General features: G+C 36.2%; 2 protein-coding genes across 4 annotated transcripts in view; one reads left to right on the top strand and one right to left on the bottom strand.

Annotated features, from left to right (window-relative positions):
* The window catches only part of LRRN3 (leucine rich repeat neuronal 3), a 31,367-nt gene extending 24,592 nt beyond the window's left edge, over nucleotides 1–6,775 (bottom strand). Inside the window, exon 1 of the mRNA XM_042018034.1 lies at nucleotides 6,170–6,775. The gene's annotated coding sequence lies outside the window, so the exon portion shown is untranslated. The remainder of the gene's footprint in view (nucleotides 1–6,169) is intronic.
* Nucleotides 1–13,468, top strand: part of IMMP2L (inner mitochondrial membrane peptidase subunit 2) — a 427,594-nt gene that overhangs the window by 205,876 nt on the left and 208,250 nt on the right. The window lies entirely within an intron of this gene.

The following is a 13,468-nucleotide window of genomic DNA, read 5'->3' as shown; positions in this document are numbered from 1 at the left end:
GAAAGTGTGTTTGTCTGACACAATATTGATGACTGGATAATCTATATCAAAGCAACATTCAGAAGAATATGTTACCTGAATTATACATGGTGGGTGAAATTGCTATTCAGACAAATATTTCTAATTTAACAGCTCATTATATTTGCAATTGCCTCATTTTGTCTTCTCTCACCTCATAAGGATACCTCTATAAACTGGTATAATCATTATTAATCATTCCATTTCTCTCAAGTGCTGTTGAGTTTTAGCCTTGTATTGGGCTTACCAGCGACTGGCCAAACTTATTAAAATGAAATAGTAAAATTACTGTGTTGTGAGAGTGTCATGAAATAGAGGCTGTAGAGTCTCAGCTGTCTTTTCAGTAAGTTAACATGGTACATCTCATGTAAAAAGAAATATATGTTCAAAATGGTGTAATACATGTGGTATATCTAGGATAATCTTTTAGTGTAATGCTTAGAGGATAACCTAAGTAACTGTATATTGTTATGAAGTGGTATTTAATAGGAGTTGTACAGATAATGTCCCTCAAGCTACAGTGGTAATGAAACACCACTTGACTGTAATTATATTTTTCATACTAAAAGGCTTTTTTTATTTGTTTAGAATTTGACAGGAGAAAATGCTGTACTTCATAAATTGATTGAATTGTTTCACAAGCATCCTTTTGCAGTGCAGAGGGAGGAAGAATTTTTACAGAACTTCCTGATTTCTGTATGTATTTTTCTGTATTTATTTCTCTCACACAAAAGAGAGCAGTTTAGTATTGCGGTGGGTTTGGAGCTGTTGTTACACAGAAAAGAGTTTTTTCTGGAAGACTCAGCTACCATGTGAGCCTTGACCAGTGTGGGCTCTCCTGTCTCTCAGCTCCTTCCATGGCATGCAACATGGAGCCATCTGGGGTGGAGAGCTCAGCAGGTAATTCTGCACTTTGGTGGAAACACTGAACTGCACTGTACTGCACTTGGGTGAATTAGCTCACTGTTAAGTGTCATCTGCAAAAATTGCTGATGCTTGACATGACCTCTAGAGAAAGCTGCTTTCCAGAGGGGAGAGGAAGTTCAGTGACTTGAGAGAACCTGGCAACAGGAATGAGCTTGGGGTGAAGAAACAAATGTCTCTCTCTGGTCTTTCTATTTATAGCTACCATGACACTAGCTAAAATCTTTGAGAAAAGTTTCTGTTTTCACATAAAAATTATTCCTGTCAAGATGAAAAATTTTATTAGGTCTTTAGGTACTAAATAAATCACATGAATATGATATAAATAGCAACAAATAGATACCTGTTTTCATCAGAGATATGCTATTATTGTAAAGTAAGAGACATTTGTATTTATCCTTATTCAGTTAGTGAGTCCCATAATTGTACTTATTTAAATGCCTCCCAAATCTGGTATATATTTCTCGTTCTATCTCAAATAAGAATGACTTTTTGTTTTATCACCATGACAAAACTAACCAACCCAGTTTCCTTTAACCTTCCAACACCACACTAGAAGAGCCCTAGTAATTCTGCCTTTTTAAAGACAATTTTGGAGTCACCTTTTCTTATCCAGGATGATGGTATAATAGAATAGCATTGCGTACTATGGCGATTTAAAAAAAAAGTCTCAATGCACAACTTTGCTCTTCATTGTGTGTTCTATTACACCACGCTTATTTTGTTCTATTATTCCATAATTTATTAAATAGGTAATTTCTGAAACTGTCTGATCCCTAGACATATAATTTATTAAAAAAATATTTTTTCTTTTTTCTTCATACTAGTAGCTGGATGCCCAGGGATTTTTGGTACAGCTAAACTTAAGATTTTTACATTTTTTATTCCAAATGTTATAGAGAATTTAAAGTATTTCCTGGCAGGCTGGTTGCTATTTGCATAACAAGAAATGTCTATTAGAAGACTTATGGGGTAATACTAATAATCAGTAGACATTTTGAAAAAATATTCTCCGTAGCATTTTATTCTGCTTTGCAGTGTTTACCTCTAAATACAGATGCTTATTCAGGAAAGAGAAAAGCTAAATGATTTCTTTTGTGCCAGTGTTGTCAAAAAGCATTTCCCAGTTTCACTGAGACTGTGGGAGTTGGGAGCAGAAAGGAGGCAATATTCTTTTCTTCTCTAATACAGTGGTCAGTAGAGTTAAACTACCATTAAATTTGGGGAAGATATTTTAATGAATTCCAGAAATACAACAACTGAATAGAAATAATGTGAATGCAGAGATCTTTTTTCTTATTTCCTTTGAATTAGACCACTGCTGCTTGTGGCCAAGCTGAAAGAGAGTTGAGATAACTCTTTGGTGAAAAAGAAGTATTTCTAAATGAAGGATAATTGTTTCAAGGACATGCTGTATAAATTTGTGTTTATAAAATGAAACTTTCCCTTCATTTTAATATCTGCATTTGTTACTGCTTTTAAGAAAAGTAAGCAGTTTGGTGAATGCTAGGGGTGAGAGCATACCTGTAGCTTGTATTATGGTTGATGTTCCATGTATCAAGAATTTGAAATCCTGTTGGAAAAGGGCAATTGGATCAAGCAAAATTGTGAAAGTAGTTTGTATTTTGCCCTCATGAAAATGCTTTTTCTCACAAGGTGTCACATTCAGCTACTCCATGAAGAACCAAATGTGAAAGAATCTTATTGACATCCATATTGGATTTTTCTCTGGTGCAGAAGAGTATAGGTCCATGTGCTGTGCTAATAAACATTTATTGGTTCAGTTCAGTTGTGGATATGAATTCATTGAGGAAAAATTGATGAAATAATTTATAGGTTTTGTGTATAACACTGAAGGTCATACTGTTTATTTAAATAAGCTCTTTATGAACTACACCATTTCACAATAACGGCTTTTAACAGTTTGTGGACCGGTCAGTTGAATAAGTAAAAGGCACATTAATTCCTTTTTACAGTTACATTACAGTTGTAATGAGAAGTATTGATTCTTCTCTTAATACTAATGTGTTTAATGACCTTTCTAATGACATGTGTCACTACTGTTTCTTCTCAAATTCTACTGGAATTTTCCTTTCAGTAAAGTAAAGGATTTTAATTGTTTGTTGTGTTGTTAGAATGAGAATTATTATGCTTTTAAAGTAGTATGAAGGCTTGTAGAAGGCATATTCTATTAAAAAAATAAATTAGAAGCTGTCTGATTTTTGATCTTCAGAAAAATTTTAGAAACTGTCTGTTCCTTTGATTTCAGAAAATAGTTTCATGAGTGCTACATGTGAAATTGTTTTTTCATTGTCAGTTTTTGCTACTTGATATTAACTAGAGTTTGTGGAATTTGACGTGGAAGAGTATTTTAAGATAGTTTCTGACAATGTCTCTGTCAAGAGTTTTGTTTTCCTTCAGCTTTTAATAGTACTACCTGAAGAAAGGATATATGAATTAACTAAAACATTGATGTAGCATGAATCACTAAAACCATCTATATACAGTTCAAAAAAGGTTTCATTTTCCTCTCTGTGGTGACTTCTCTTTCAATGGTAGATAGAGCTTGTCTTGAAAAACTCTTTGTTTTCTACTGCTTATCTTCTTCTATTGTTCTAATACTCCAAAACTTGGCTATTAAATACCAGTCTAACTTTGGTTAAGAGTGATTGTCACCAAGCAGCAAAGCTTTTGGTTTGATGGTAGAGCATTTATTAATGTAATAAAGGTTATGGACTAGAGTCAAAGAAAGTGGCTCCAACACTCCTAAATGGTTTGCTCTCTCTTGCAAACAGTTTTGTTTTCTAGTGACAAGGGACATGGATGTGAGTATTTTCATAAGCTGCTCAATCTTGATCAGTTAACAAAGATTACATGTTATATTTCTGATCTGCATTACAGGTAGCAAGCAATGGTGCTTAGTTGATCTGGTCTAATTCCGGTGCAAAAATGAAGGACTCACCCACTTCAGGGTACTCCAAGCAGGCATGCTCTGATGTTATGCTCAGAGCTGCCACCCTAAAAGGTGGGACTTCAGGGTTACCATAACAACATCAGCCAGTCGTTGTCTGACACTACAACATTATTGCAGGAGCTTTGAGGGAGTATTAACCAAAATACAGTCACCATACATTTTGCCTGCTTTGCTGGTTAAGAATGTGTGTGCTGTGTACTGAGATGCTGCATCTATAGCATATTTCTCTGTACATGTATGATTGAAATGGCTACATTTTTCTGAAGCTCTTTGGCATATCTATATATTTTAAAGGAGCACATCAGAGCATATGTGACAAACCCCAACATGCATTTGTGTAAAGTTACTCATATTTACTTTTTTTCTACATTAAAAGTGAATAAGGATAAAGATTCAGAAAAGCTGAGCAGCTACCGAGGCATGTAGAAAAAGTTTCCTCTGAGTAGTCCTTTGCACATTGCATGAAGAGATCAGAATCAGGTTTTCTGTACTTATTTTACACATTTTGTAAAAATGCAAACCAGGAGCTGGAAATTCTTGCTTTAACAGCTGAAGTGCACATGCAGTGTGAATGAAAACAGGATATTTAATTAATTAGACCAGAGATTGTGTTTCATATAATAAAATAAGTCAGCTTGCTTTAAACAGGTTTCATAGACCATCTACAATAGAGGAAGCAATAGCAGGAGCTAATGCTTCAATACCTTTCATTTTGTACTCTGAAAAGAAAACCTCTTCTTAAGCTCATTCATTTTCCAGAGGGAATGTCGAATGCTGTGGCATATTGTCAGACCTGCTTTATTGTTACCATTTACAAAGGTCACCTGAATTAATTGACTTCTTACCAATAGCATATTGTTAAGCTACCCATTTCCTGACATTTTTGGTAAGGTGGCAGACTTAAAGCCAGTGGCTATCTGTTGATGGTTCTTTCACAGTGTTTGGATCTCAGAACACAGTAACTCTAAAATTACAAGCAAATAATTACATTGGTGCAAAGGAACAGCATCTTTATGATGCTCTCCAGAGTGCACAGGAGTGAGGGGGCTGAAGGGAGAAAAAGGGGTAGGAGAAATAATCTAAATACTATGTTTTTAATACAGATGTAGTACTCTAAAAAGCAAACCAAAGCGTACGGGAAGATGCAGATAGTATTTTTTTCACTTTGAAGCATGCATTAGATTAACCTTTTTCATGGTGTAAAGTAAAATCTATCTCTGTCTTTCACTGATGCATGAATCACAGATCCATGCTGATGCACTTTACCGAATGTGTTTTCATCTGAAAGGATACTGAGGTACTCTTATACTGCATGGAAGAAATGACATAGACATGCATAAGCACAAGCACATTAGACAACTGTAGTGCTAGCCTGGAATTTTAAGTTGATTAATTTGGTTAAATAGAAAATCACTGACATTTTTCTAGCCCCCTGCACTTGCTGCCTTTTGCTTCCCCCTGTCTCGGGTTCTCTTTCTCAACATCAGTGCTGGGCAAAAACTCCAGTTAGACATGTGAAAACAAAGACATGGAAAGCAAAGACAAACAGTTCTGACCCTTCCTATACTAAAACAGGCAAAGCTTTTATAGTGATGGATTTAAACACTCTCCTTACATGTAAATAGAGGCACCCTGCTGAGATCCTGTTAATTACCAAAGAAGATTAGAACTCCTCTGCTTAATGTGATCCTTTTTACCTAATGCGTCCTTTCCAGCTGCACCAGTAATCAGGCATTCACACTGTCCCTTCTGACTGGAAAGGGGATATTTTTAAGCAAAGTCATTTGCCACAATCCTTAAGATGTAGCCTGGCAGAAATTCAATAACTGTTTGTGATATGCTCATTCAGCCTCACTGCTCAGTGGTTTTTAGGTCCTGACATAAACAGCATTTCCCTTAATCCTAGCACTGGAGAGAAGAAAGGAGGCTGTCCTGTATCTTGTTTTATTGGTTTCAAAACACAGAGCAAGTGTTTAATTTGATTTTGCCTCTGAAACATCAGTGGAAACATTCTCCTTTTAGAATTTTTTATCCTTTGATGTTATTTCAAGCTAACAAATGCACAAATCTGATACTATTGCAAGCGTATTTAGGTTATCTCTGGCATAAAAGGCAAATTGCATTTGCATTTCTGTTCAGAAAGTAAAATGTGAAAATACACTAATAAAATAACTTTACAAAAATAAGAAAGGAAAAAGAGTCTACAAGTTAAGATAAAAGTCGGGGTAAAATTGAAAATAAAGAGGAACTTACCCTATAATAAGAGTAGTTTCAGAGCTGGAGGAGTTCTTGCATCTCAGTAATTTTGAATCCTTAGTTCAGGTAGCGACATACTTGTCTTAAAGCCAGAGTCTGAATAGATCAGAGTACACGTATGTATGGGTGTGAGTCGGTGTGCATGCATGTGTCTAACAGTCTATAATACATAAATGTATCTATTGATATCCTACAACATGAGAGACTCTCTGTGCTGCCAGCTGAGATCCCTTGTGTTTGCCAGGCGCTGTTGCTGCCTGGCTGTCTGAGGCTCGCAATCCAGCGGAGAGAGAAAGCGGGGGGGGCGGGATGAGAGAGAGAGAGATGCTCGCTAGCTGCTCTTATTCCTCCTTGTTTCCATGGTGGTTAGCGGTGCATCGCTCAGCCGCCTGCCCCTGACACGGGGCTGCCTGCTCGGCGGTCATTCACAGCGGGCCCCGCGGAGGAGCCGATGCTGGCGCGCGCCGGTGCCGCGCAGTGCGCGCGGCTGCGCCGGCCTGGCTGCCCGTGGGAAGATGTCTGGTACGTGACACTGCTGCTGCTCCGGGGACGGATACACCAAACGAGCCTGTGCGCGCTCCCAGATAGCTCTTCCGATTTGTGGCAGCTACAGGGCATGCCTTCTGTCTGTACAGAACAGATTGGGAGGTTCAAATTTTCTCCCCCCACCCCCCTTATTTATTTATTTATTTATTTATTTATTTTCTTTTAAGGACTGTTATCTGTACTCAGAACAACTTACTAGACATCACTGAAGTTCTGCAAAGGCTGCTGTATGTATCAGAGGATACTGTATGTTAATGAAATTATTCAGGAAAAATGTGCCTTGCCCCCAGTTTTGGTGTGGTTTTTTTTTTTTTTTTAAGCTTAAGACAGGAAAAGATTTTACATATCCTTCCTCTTCCAAATTTTGTCAAATATTACATTTTACTACCTGTTCTTATCAGTAGAAAGTAAGAGCATTAGTGCATCTTCCTGAGAAATAAAAATTCAGAATAAACTGTGAAGGGGGTTGGTTAAATAAAAAGTCAGTTTCTTTCAATCTCTCTCTGCTTGAGTCTGTCTTTTATGGCCATCCAATTATATAAACAATAGGCTGTCCAGATTTTTCCTTCTCTTTCTTTCTGCTTTCTCCCTTTATGCCATGCTCTTTGGTGAATGATTTATTGTTTCCCTATTTATTCTGTGTCCACGAACAGAGGGCGTACAAACTATGAAGTTTTTAAAAACTGTAGAATAATTTGTGGTGATCATCACCCCTTCTCCTAGATATACAAAAAAATAAACGAGATAGATGTTGTTAGAAAAAGGGTTTTTTTATCATACATACTGTTTATATAAAAGAAATTACTTTATAATAGGGGATGATTAATAATGAAGCACAAAGGATTGGTTATCAACAGGTCAAAAAGAAGAAAATGTTGGATCTCTTGTGTGAACTGAGTCCCACCACCCTGAGCGAGTCAGGCCACCCTCTAGTGGACCAAAGTGAGATGTGGTTCTCATTTCACACTCATCTGCTTTGAAGAAAGGCTCGTAGTCCTGTCTAATAAGAGTATGAACAATTTCTGAAGATTAGCAACTGGTGTGAATTAGTGTACTTTTTTGCAACAGCAATAGCACCAAAATTTTACAATAAAATGGTTACTATTTTATGAATACTGAGTTTCATCTCAATTCACTTTGAGTCAGATCTTGGACTGCATTTTTTTTTTATTTGGTAAGAAAATAATTTTATTTTTCATAAAATCTCTTATTATGAAAAGTGAATTAAATTAATGCCACCATTCTGAATAAATTTCAGGTTGTTATAACTGGTTAGGGCAAATTTTACAAAACTACTCCTGTTAGACTCACCAGTACTTACACTGTGTCTCTATTAAAACAGTATTTTCCTTCTGCCTCAAATTTTTGAATGCTGCATTTAGGCTAACTACAGTGAACAACGTGTTAATTTTTTTCAAAGATGTGTGCTGTTCATTTTTCATGCATCCAACTGAGTGAGACTGCTTCACAGATGAAATAATAGCATTTAAGTGACTGATACATGCAAATAGGTGAGATACTCTAGGCCAGGGGAAGGCCAAGTGGCCTTTTCATTTTCTCTCATTCTCTTGTTATGGATATTCAAATTTTTTTCTAGTGTGAGTTAAAGAGTTATAACAAAAAAGTTGGGGCTAACCCATCTTCAGTTACCTTTCAGGTCTTCTTGCCTGAGGTTGGGACAGGAAAAACTTAAGATCAGAAAGATGCCACATTGTCTTTCTGTAGCCTCAGGGGCTCATTGGTGAAACCTTGTTCCTCCTTTGCCCCCACAAGATGGCTCTTGGACCCTCTGATGTATGTCATATTTACTACCATGAGCTGCAAATTCAAGCCATTTTAAACTTCTGAGTGAACCTGTAAGCCTTCCCTGCTGCACATCCTGTGCTGGACGGGCTAATGCTCCGGATGTTTTAAGTAAGCACAAGCCAAAGCCACAAGAGTAAGACTTCTTGCCATTGTAGCCCCCACAAGAAAAATGGAAATCCTTTCCAACCTCAGCCATCTCCTACCTCTCCCTGGCAAAAGATATTAACCTGTGCTACAGGGGTGGGATTGTGGGTGGAGTAAGAGAGAAGAAAATTTCAAAAGGTTTGGGCAAAGTTGAAAATGTTCTTTTAAAGACAACTGAATACTGCTGTTTCTCGTATCTCATCCAGTGGAGAAACACATGATCTGGAGAAGGGTAAATGGATAGGGACTAGCATTGCTCTGTGTGGAATCTTTCTTGGGTTTTGCTCCTAACCTCCTCATGAACTCACTGTCATTCATTCAAAATCTGGTTTTCTAATTAACATGAGAATCATGCAAAAACATATTCAGTGATTTGACATGTGAAATTAAGATTATAGAAGTGCTTCATTTTGGTTGATTGGTATGAACTGTGTAATTAGAGGGCTAGATAATTAAATCACCTAAAGTATACTTGCATAAAGAAAGTGAGTTCTTATGATAGACTATATATGCAATTAAAGTACTTCCTCGATAGGCATACATTTACATATTAGTTAAAATGTTATTATATCATAATAAAGTTCTGTTTCATAAAAAAGGGTGAAATAATTGAATTTTATAATTTAGGTAATGCTAAAGAATATTTTTTTTCAACTATCTGCAGAAGAAAAGTATCTTTTATAACCAAAACAATTATGATTATTAAAGTTCATTAAGTTATTTTTCTGCTGATTTCACTAGGATGCTTGGTGGTTTTAAAATAGCAATGTAATCTATTTTATGAAAGTAATATATATAGCTTAATAGGTTACAGAATAGAAAAAAATTCTCTCAGACTGATAGACAATGAAATTAATGCAGACTAACTCCAGCAATTTGTAGAGCATACATTTTATCTGATTACTGAGTGCACATTAAATAAACTAAGTAATTATTTGTTTGTAATGGACAATAAACACAATCCATAAACCCCTTAGTTATTAAAATACAATGATTCTCTGCCTGCATTTTTCTCAGAACTGGAAGATGATTTCAAAACTTTTTCCCTTTTTTCATTATATAGAAAGGCAGGGTATCTTTGGGCCTTGATACCCCTTTTTGTGGTTCAGGATTAACCGTGACCATTTCTAGTGTTTTTAGGCTGTGAGAACACAGCTGTGTTTAGAATGCAGCAAGTACAGTTAAAAACTGTAATGAATACTATGCAGGTACAGTAAAAATCCCACAACTATTTGATTTAAATTCTAAGATGACACACTTTATATCAGAAATTGGCAATTAAAAAAATTCTTTTAAAGTGTATTTCCATACAGATTATGTCCATGTGTAAAAGAGACAACACTTTTGGAATAGCTTTGTCGCTTATGACTGCACGTGCTCCTATCCTGGTTTCTGAGACACCATGACTACCAGGAGGAGGCTCAGTGATGGCTTTTCTCACTTTCTTGTAGCCTGTAGAGTGAAAAGACAGATGAGCTGGTGTTTATTTGACAGATTAATTCTCACCAGTTCTGCAAAGCACACCTTATTGTATCTTCCGTGTGGGTTGTAGGGAGGTATTCCATTCTGGGTGAAGGTCAGTTTCTAAGAAATCTGTTGTGGTGTCATCAGTTAATTTATTAATTGACTTATTAAATATAGGTGCTTGTCATTGTTGTATTTGCCTGGAAGAGAGAAAAAAGAGCCACCACTTCATGTAACCCTGTTCTGCCAACATTTTCAGTGCAATGTCATCAACCTGACATTGTCATGTGCATTTTTAGATATTATGGTCAGACTATTGACATTTTCCTAAAAGGGCTATGCTTCCATATAGACAAGGAGTAATTTTTCTTAATAGGTACCTTCCCAAAATTGAATAATTTTTTTAGTGATAAACAAAAGCAACATTTCTGGCTCTTGTTCTTTGTCTTTTTTGAAGATGTAAGGCTTGTTGCCAACAATGAATTCAAAATTTCTAGAGTTGCACTTCATGATGGAAAATGCTACGTCAGATTACTTAACCTGCTATGAAATTTCTTTTATCAGATATGAGAGTTAGTGTTGATATGATAGAACAAAAGCAGATGGAAACAAATCTGTAAAGAATTTCACATAAGGAAAAATTCACATCTACACAAAGCCTCATTTACTTCATTAAATACTATGTAGGTAGTAGGTGCTATATGACTTGGCAAAATCTGGAACTACATAGTAAAGAGCCTTATAGTACAGGCAAATTCAGTCATGTGTGATGGAGCTGAATGAAAGCAGGGGTGAGGAGCTTGTCTTGGTTATCAAGGAGATATTTCCTATTCCAGAAAATTTGCCTATTCATGTAGCAACTGTTTTCTATTAAACAAAAAGTATGAGATCCCAAGCAAAAGCTATAGTCTCTTTCCTCGTTACAGGTCCCAGGGCCATAGTCAGCCTTCTTCAGGAGTGGCTTGAGGTCTGAAAAATCTTAACAATTTTTATCCCTATTGGGTCCAACACAGGGTGATATCTGCATTCTAATTTTCATCCTTGACCCTGTTTTAACAGGCAAGAATCTCTGGCATACCAGTATCTGCAGACGGCTGGAAGTGAGTCACACATAGCAAGCACAACCTTGCATTGTCACATGGGATTCTTAATGAAGTCGGAGTAGTGAAAAGCAGCTAGAGAATCTTTATATGCAGCTGGATAAGGCAGATGAAATATCTGCAAAGCAATTTTCAAGCTCAGTGTATGCTTTTAAAAATTGATTTCATCTCAGTAAGTTTATGTCTTAGTTGTGGTGATATCTCAGGTTTTGTAGCCTTCAGTAATTGGATATAACTTACTGGGACCTTCTCAATGGTGGACCTTTAAGACTGAGATGCCCTTGTTGATTTCTTAAGGATCTGCTTGTTTGTGGGACCCAGAATGTGCATGGAATATAGCAGTCAGTGTCATAGCTCTTGGAGCTAATCTGTCTAAGGCTGATGAAGAAAATAGTGGCAGTAATGATTTGAATGTAAGGCCTAGAATTTCCATCCTGGTGCTGATTTGTTGTAACTGGGTGGTGATAGGTTTTGAACTTTCTGTCCTTATAGAGAAGCCTTTTTCTGTTTCTTTGCTCATATCTGTTTTCCTTTCTATGGAACATTAACTGATTTTTTTTATCTGAAACAGGTTAATGCTTTTTCTGTTGATGCTGTGTGGTGTAGGAATAGTATGTGATCAGTGAAAGGGAACCTTCTTCACCCGCTAATAATTTTTTAATTTAGCCACCTTTCCTGATAATGCTACATTGTGGCAATAAATGCCATATAGATAGCGTGTGTTTCTCAAGGGCAGAACTTCAGACTTGAATTTCTTAACTCTTTAGATGAAACTAAAGAACTATTCTTGTTACATTTTATTGTAGTTTAATATTAAAATGGATGGATAACAATAGCAATTCTAAGTTATCTGCTTTTCATAGCTATTTGCGCAAGAGCTGTATTGGTGATTTAGAAAACTTGAGAGTCACTAAGCTAAATATTAGAACTGGAATGTCATTTTGCTTTTACTTTTACTCTGAGACTGAGAGAAGTATCAGTTATGTTCCCATGCCATCAAAAGCTTGAATTTATCTTGGGGATGACAAGAAACAGCATGGATAAGTGCAGTGTGTGTTCAGAATATGGTTACCTAATGATAGTTTAGATCAAGTACACTAAACTGTTGGAGTGTAATGGGGTACCTAAGTGAAGTCCTTAGTAGTTTAGTTATACAATTGCATTTTTTTAACTAGCAGATCTAGAAAATTATTTAAAAGGTCACGAGAACATACAACATCATTACTGATTAAAACCCAAACAATGTAGCTGGGAATGCAGTAAATGTCTTCCCTCTCATCTCTAATTTCACTGCCAAAAGCTGTACGCATTAAATATTTTTATTTAAATGTAAAGCTATCTTTAAATCAATAAATTGAGGGTAGAAAGGATCATGTACATCATGACTTACTGGAGGAGGAGTTGTTTCAGAGGCTTTCACATAGTTTCCATTACTAAGGAAACCACTTATTTTGTCTGTGCATGTTTTGAATAGATCTCTCATTTGAAGTCTGGTGCTCAGACACTGAGAATTGCATTATAGCACTGAGAAAGAGGCAAAGGAAACAAAAGAGGCATAAAACCACTCCATATTTAAGGAATATAGGGTATTGTATTACATGCTTATGAAAGTGTACATATCTATATATATTTGAGAAATTTGTCCATATATGTATACATTTTGATTATTTTGGTCCTACAAAAAGCAATGTGAAAATACTAATAAATTAGGCAGGGAAGGCAGATGTTTTTACGTCGTGTACTTTGTCTGCATCTATTGTAAGGACATTTGAGAAATCTGGTTTACCATTTAGGTAGCAACAGATAAGAGTCCTGATTTTCATTTCCTGAAACAAAAATTGGTATGAGATCAAAATAGAAAGAAATCCCTGTCCAATGGTTACGGCTAAAACAAGGCTGCAAGGATGGCTCTGCACTCAACAGTTGATCAAACCTTTGCTTGGAAAGTGAGTCTGTTTTGGCAAAATCCTTGATGAAGCGTAGGACCAGACTGCAAATACACACCGAACCATACTTATACATAGGTTATATTTTGGTCAGCACATTTCCCCCACATGAATAACACATATATTCTGTGCTGACCAAACACCTGTATTAACAAACAATTGAATTAATAACTATTACCAATTAGGTATGCTCAGCTGATATGCTTAGAAACAAAAGGTTGCCTTAGTACAGCCAGATGAATCTGGTTTGATGGGATATATTTTTGAAGTATAATTATTTAAATAACTTG

The sequence above is a fragment of the Corvus kubaryi genome, unplaced genomic scaffold (genome assembly GCF_017639235.1).
Source record: "Corvus kubaryi isolate FWS band 111438036 unplaced genomic scaffold, C.kubaryi_AGA036_p1.0 137, whole genome shotgun sequence".
NCBI lineage: Eukaryota > Metazoa > Chordata > Aves > Passeriformes > Corvidae > Corvus > Corvus kubaryi.
Note: the sequence above shows the minus strand (reverse complement) of the source record. Positions and strands in the feature narration are given on the sequence as shown.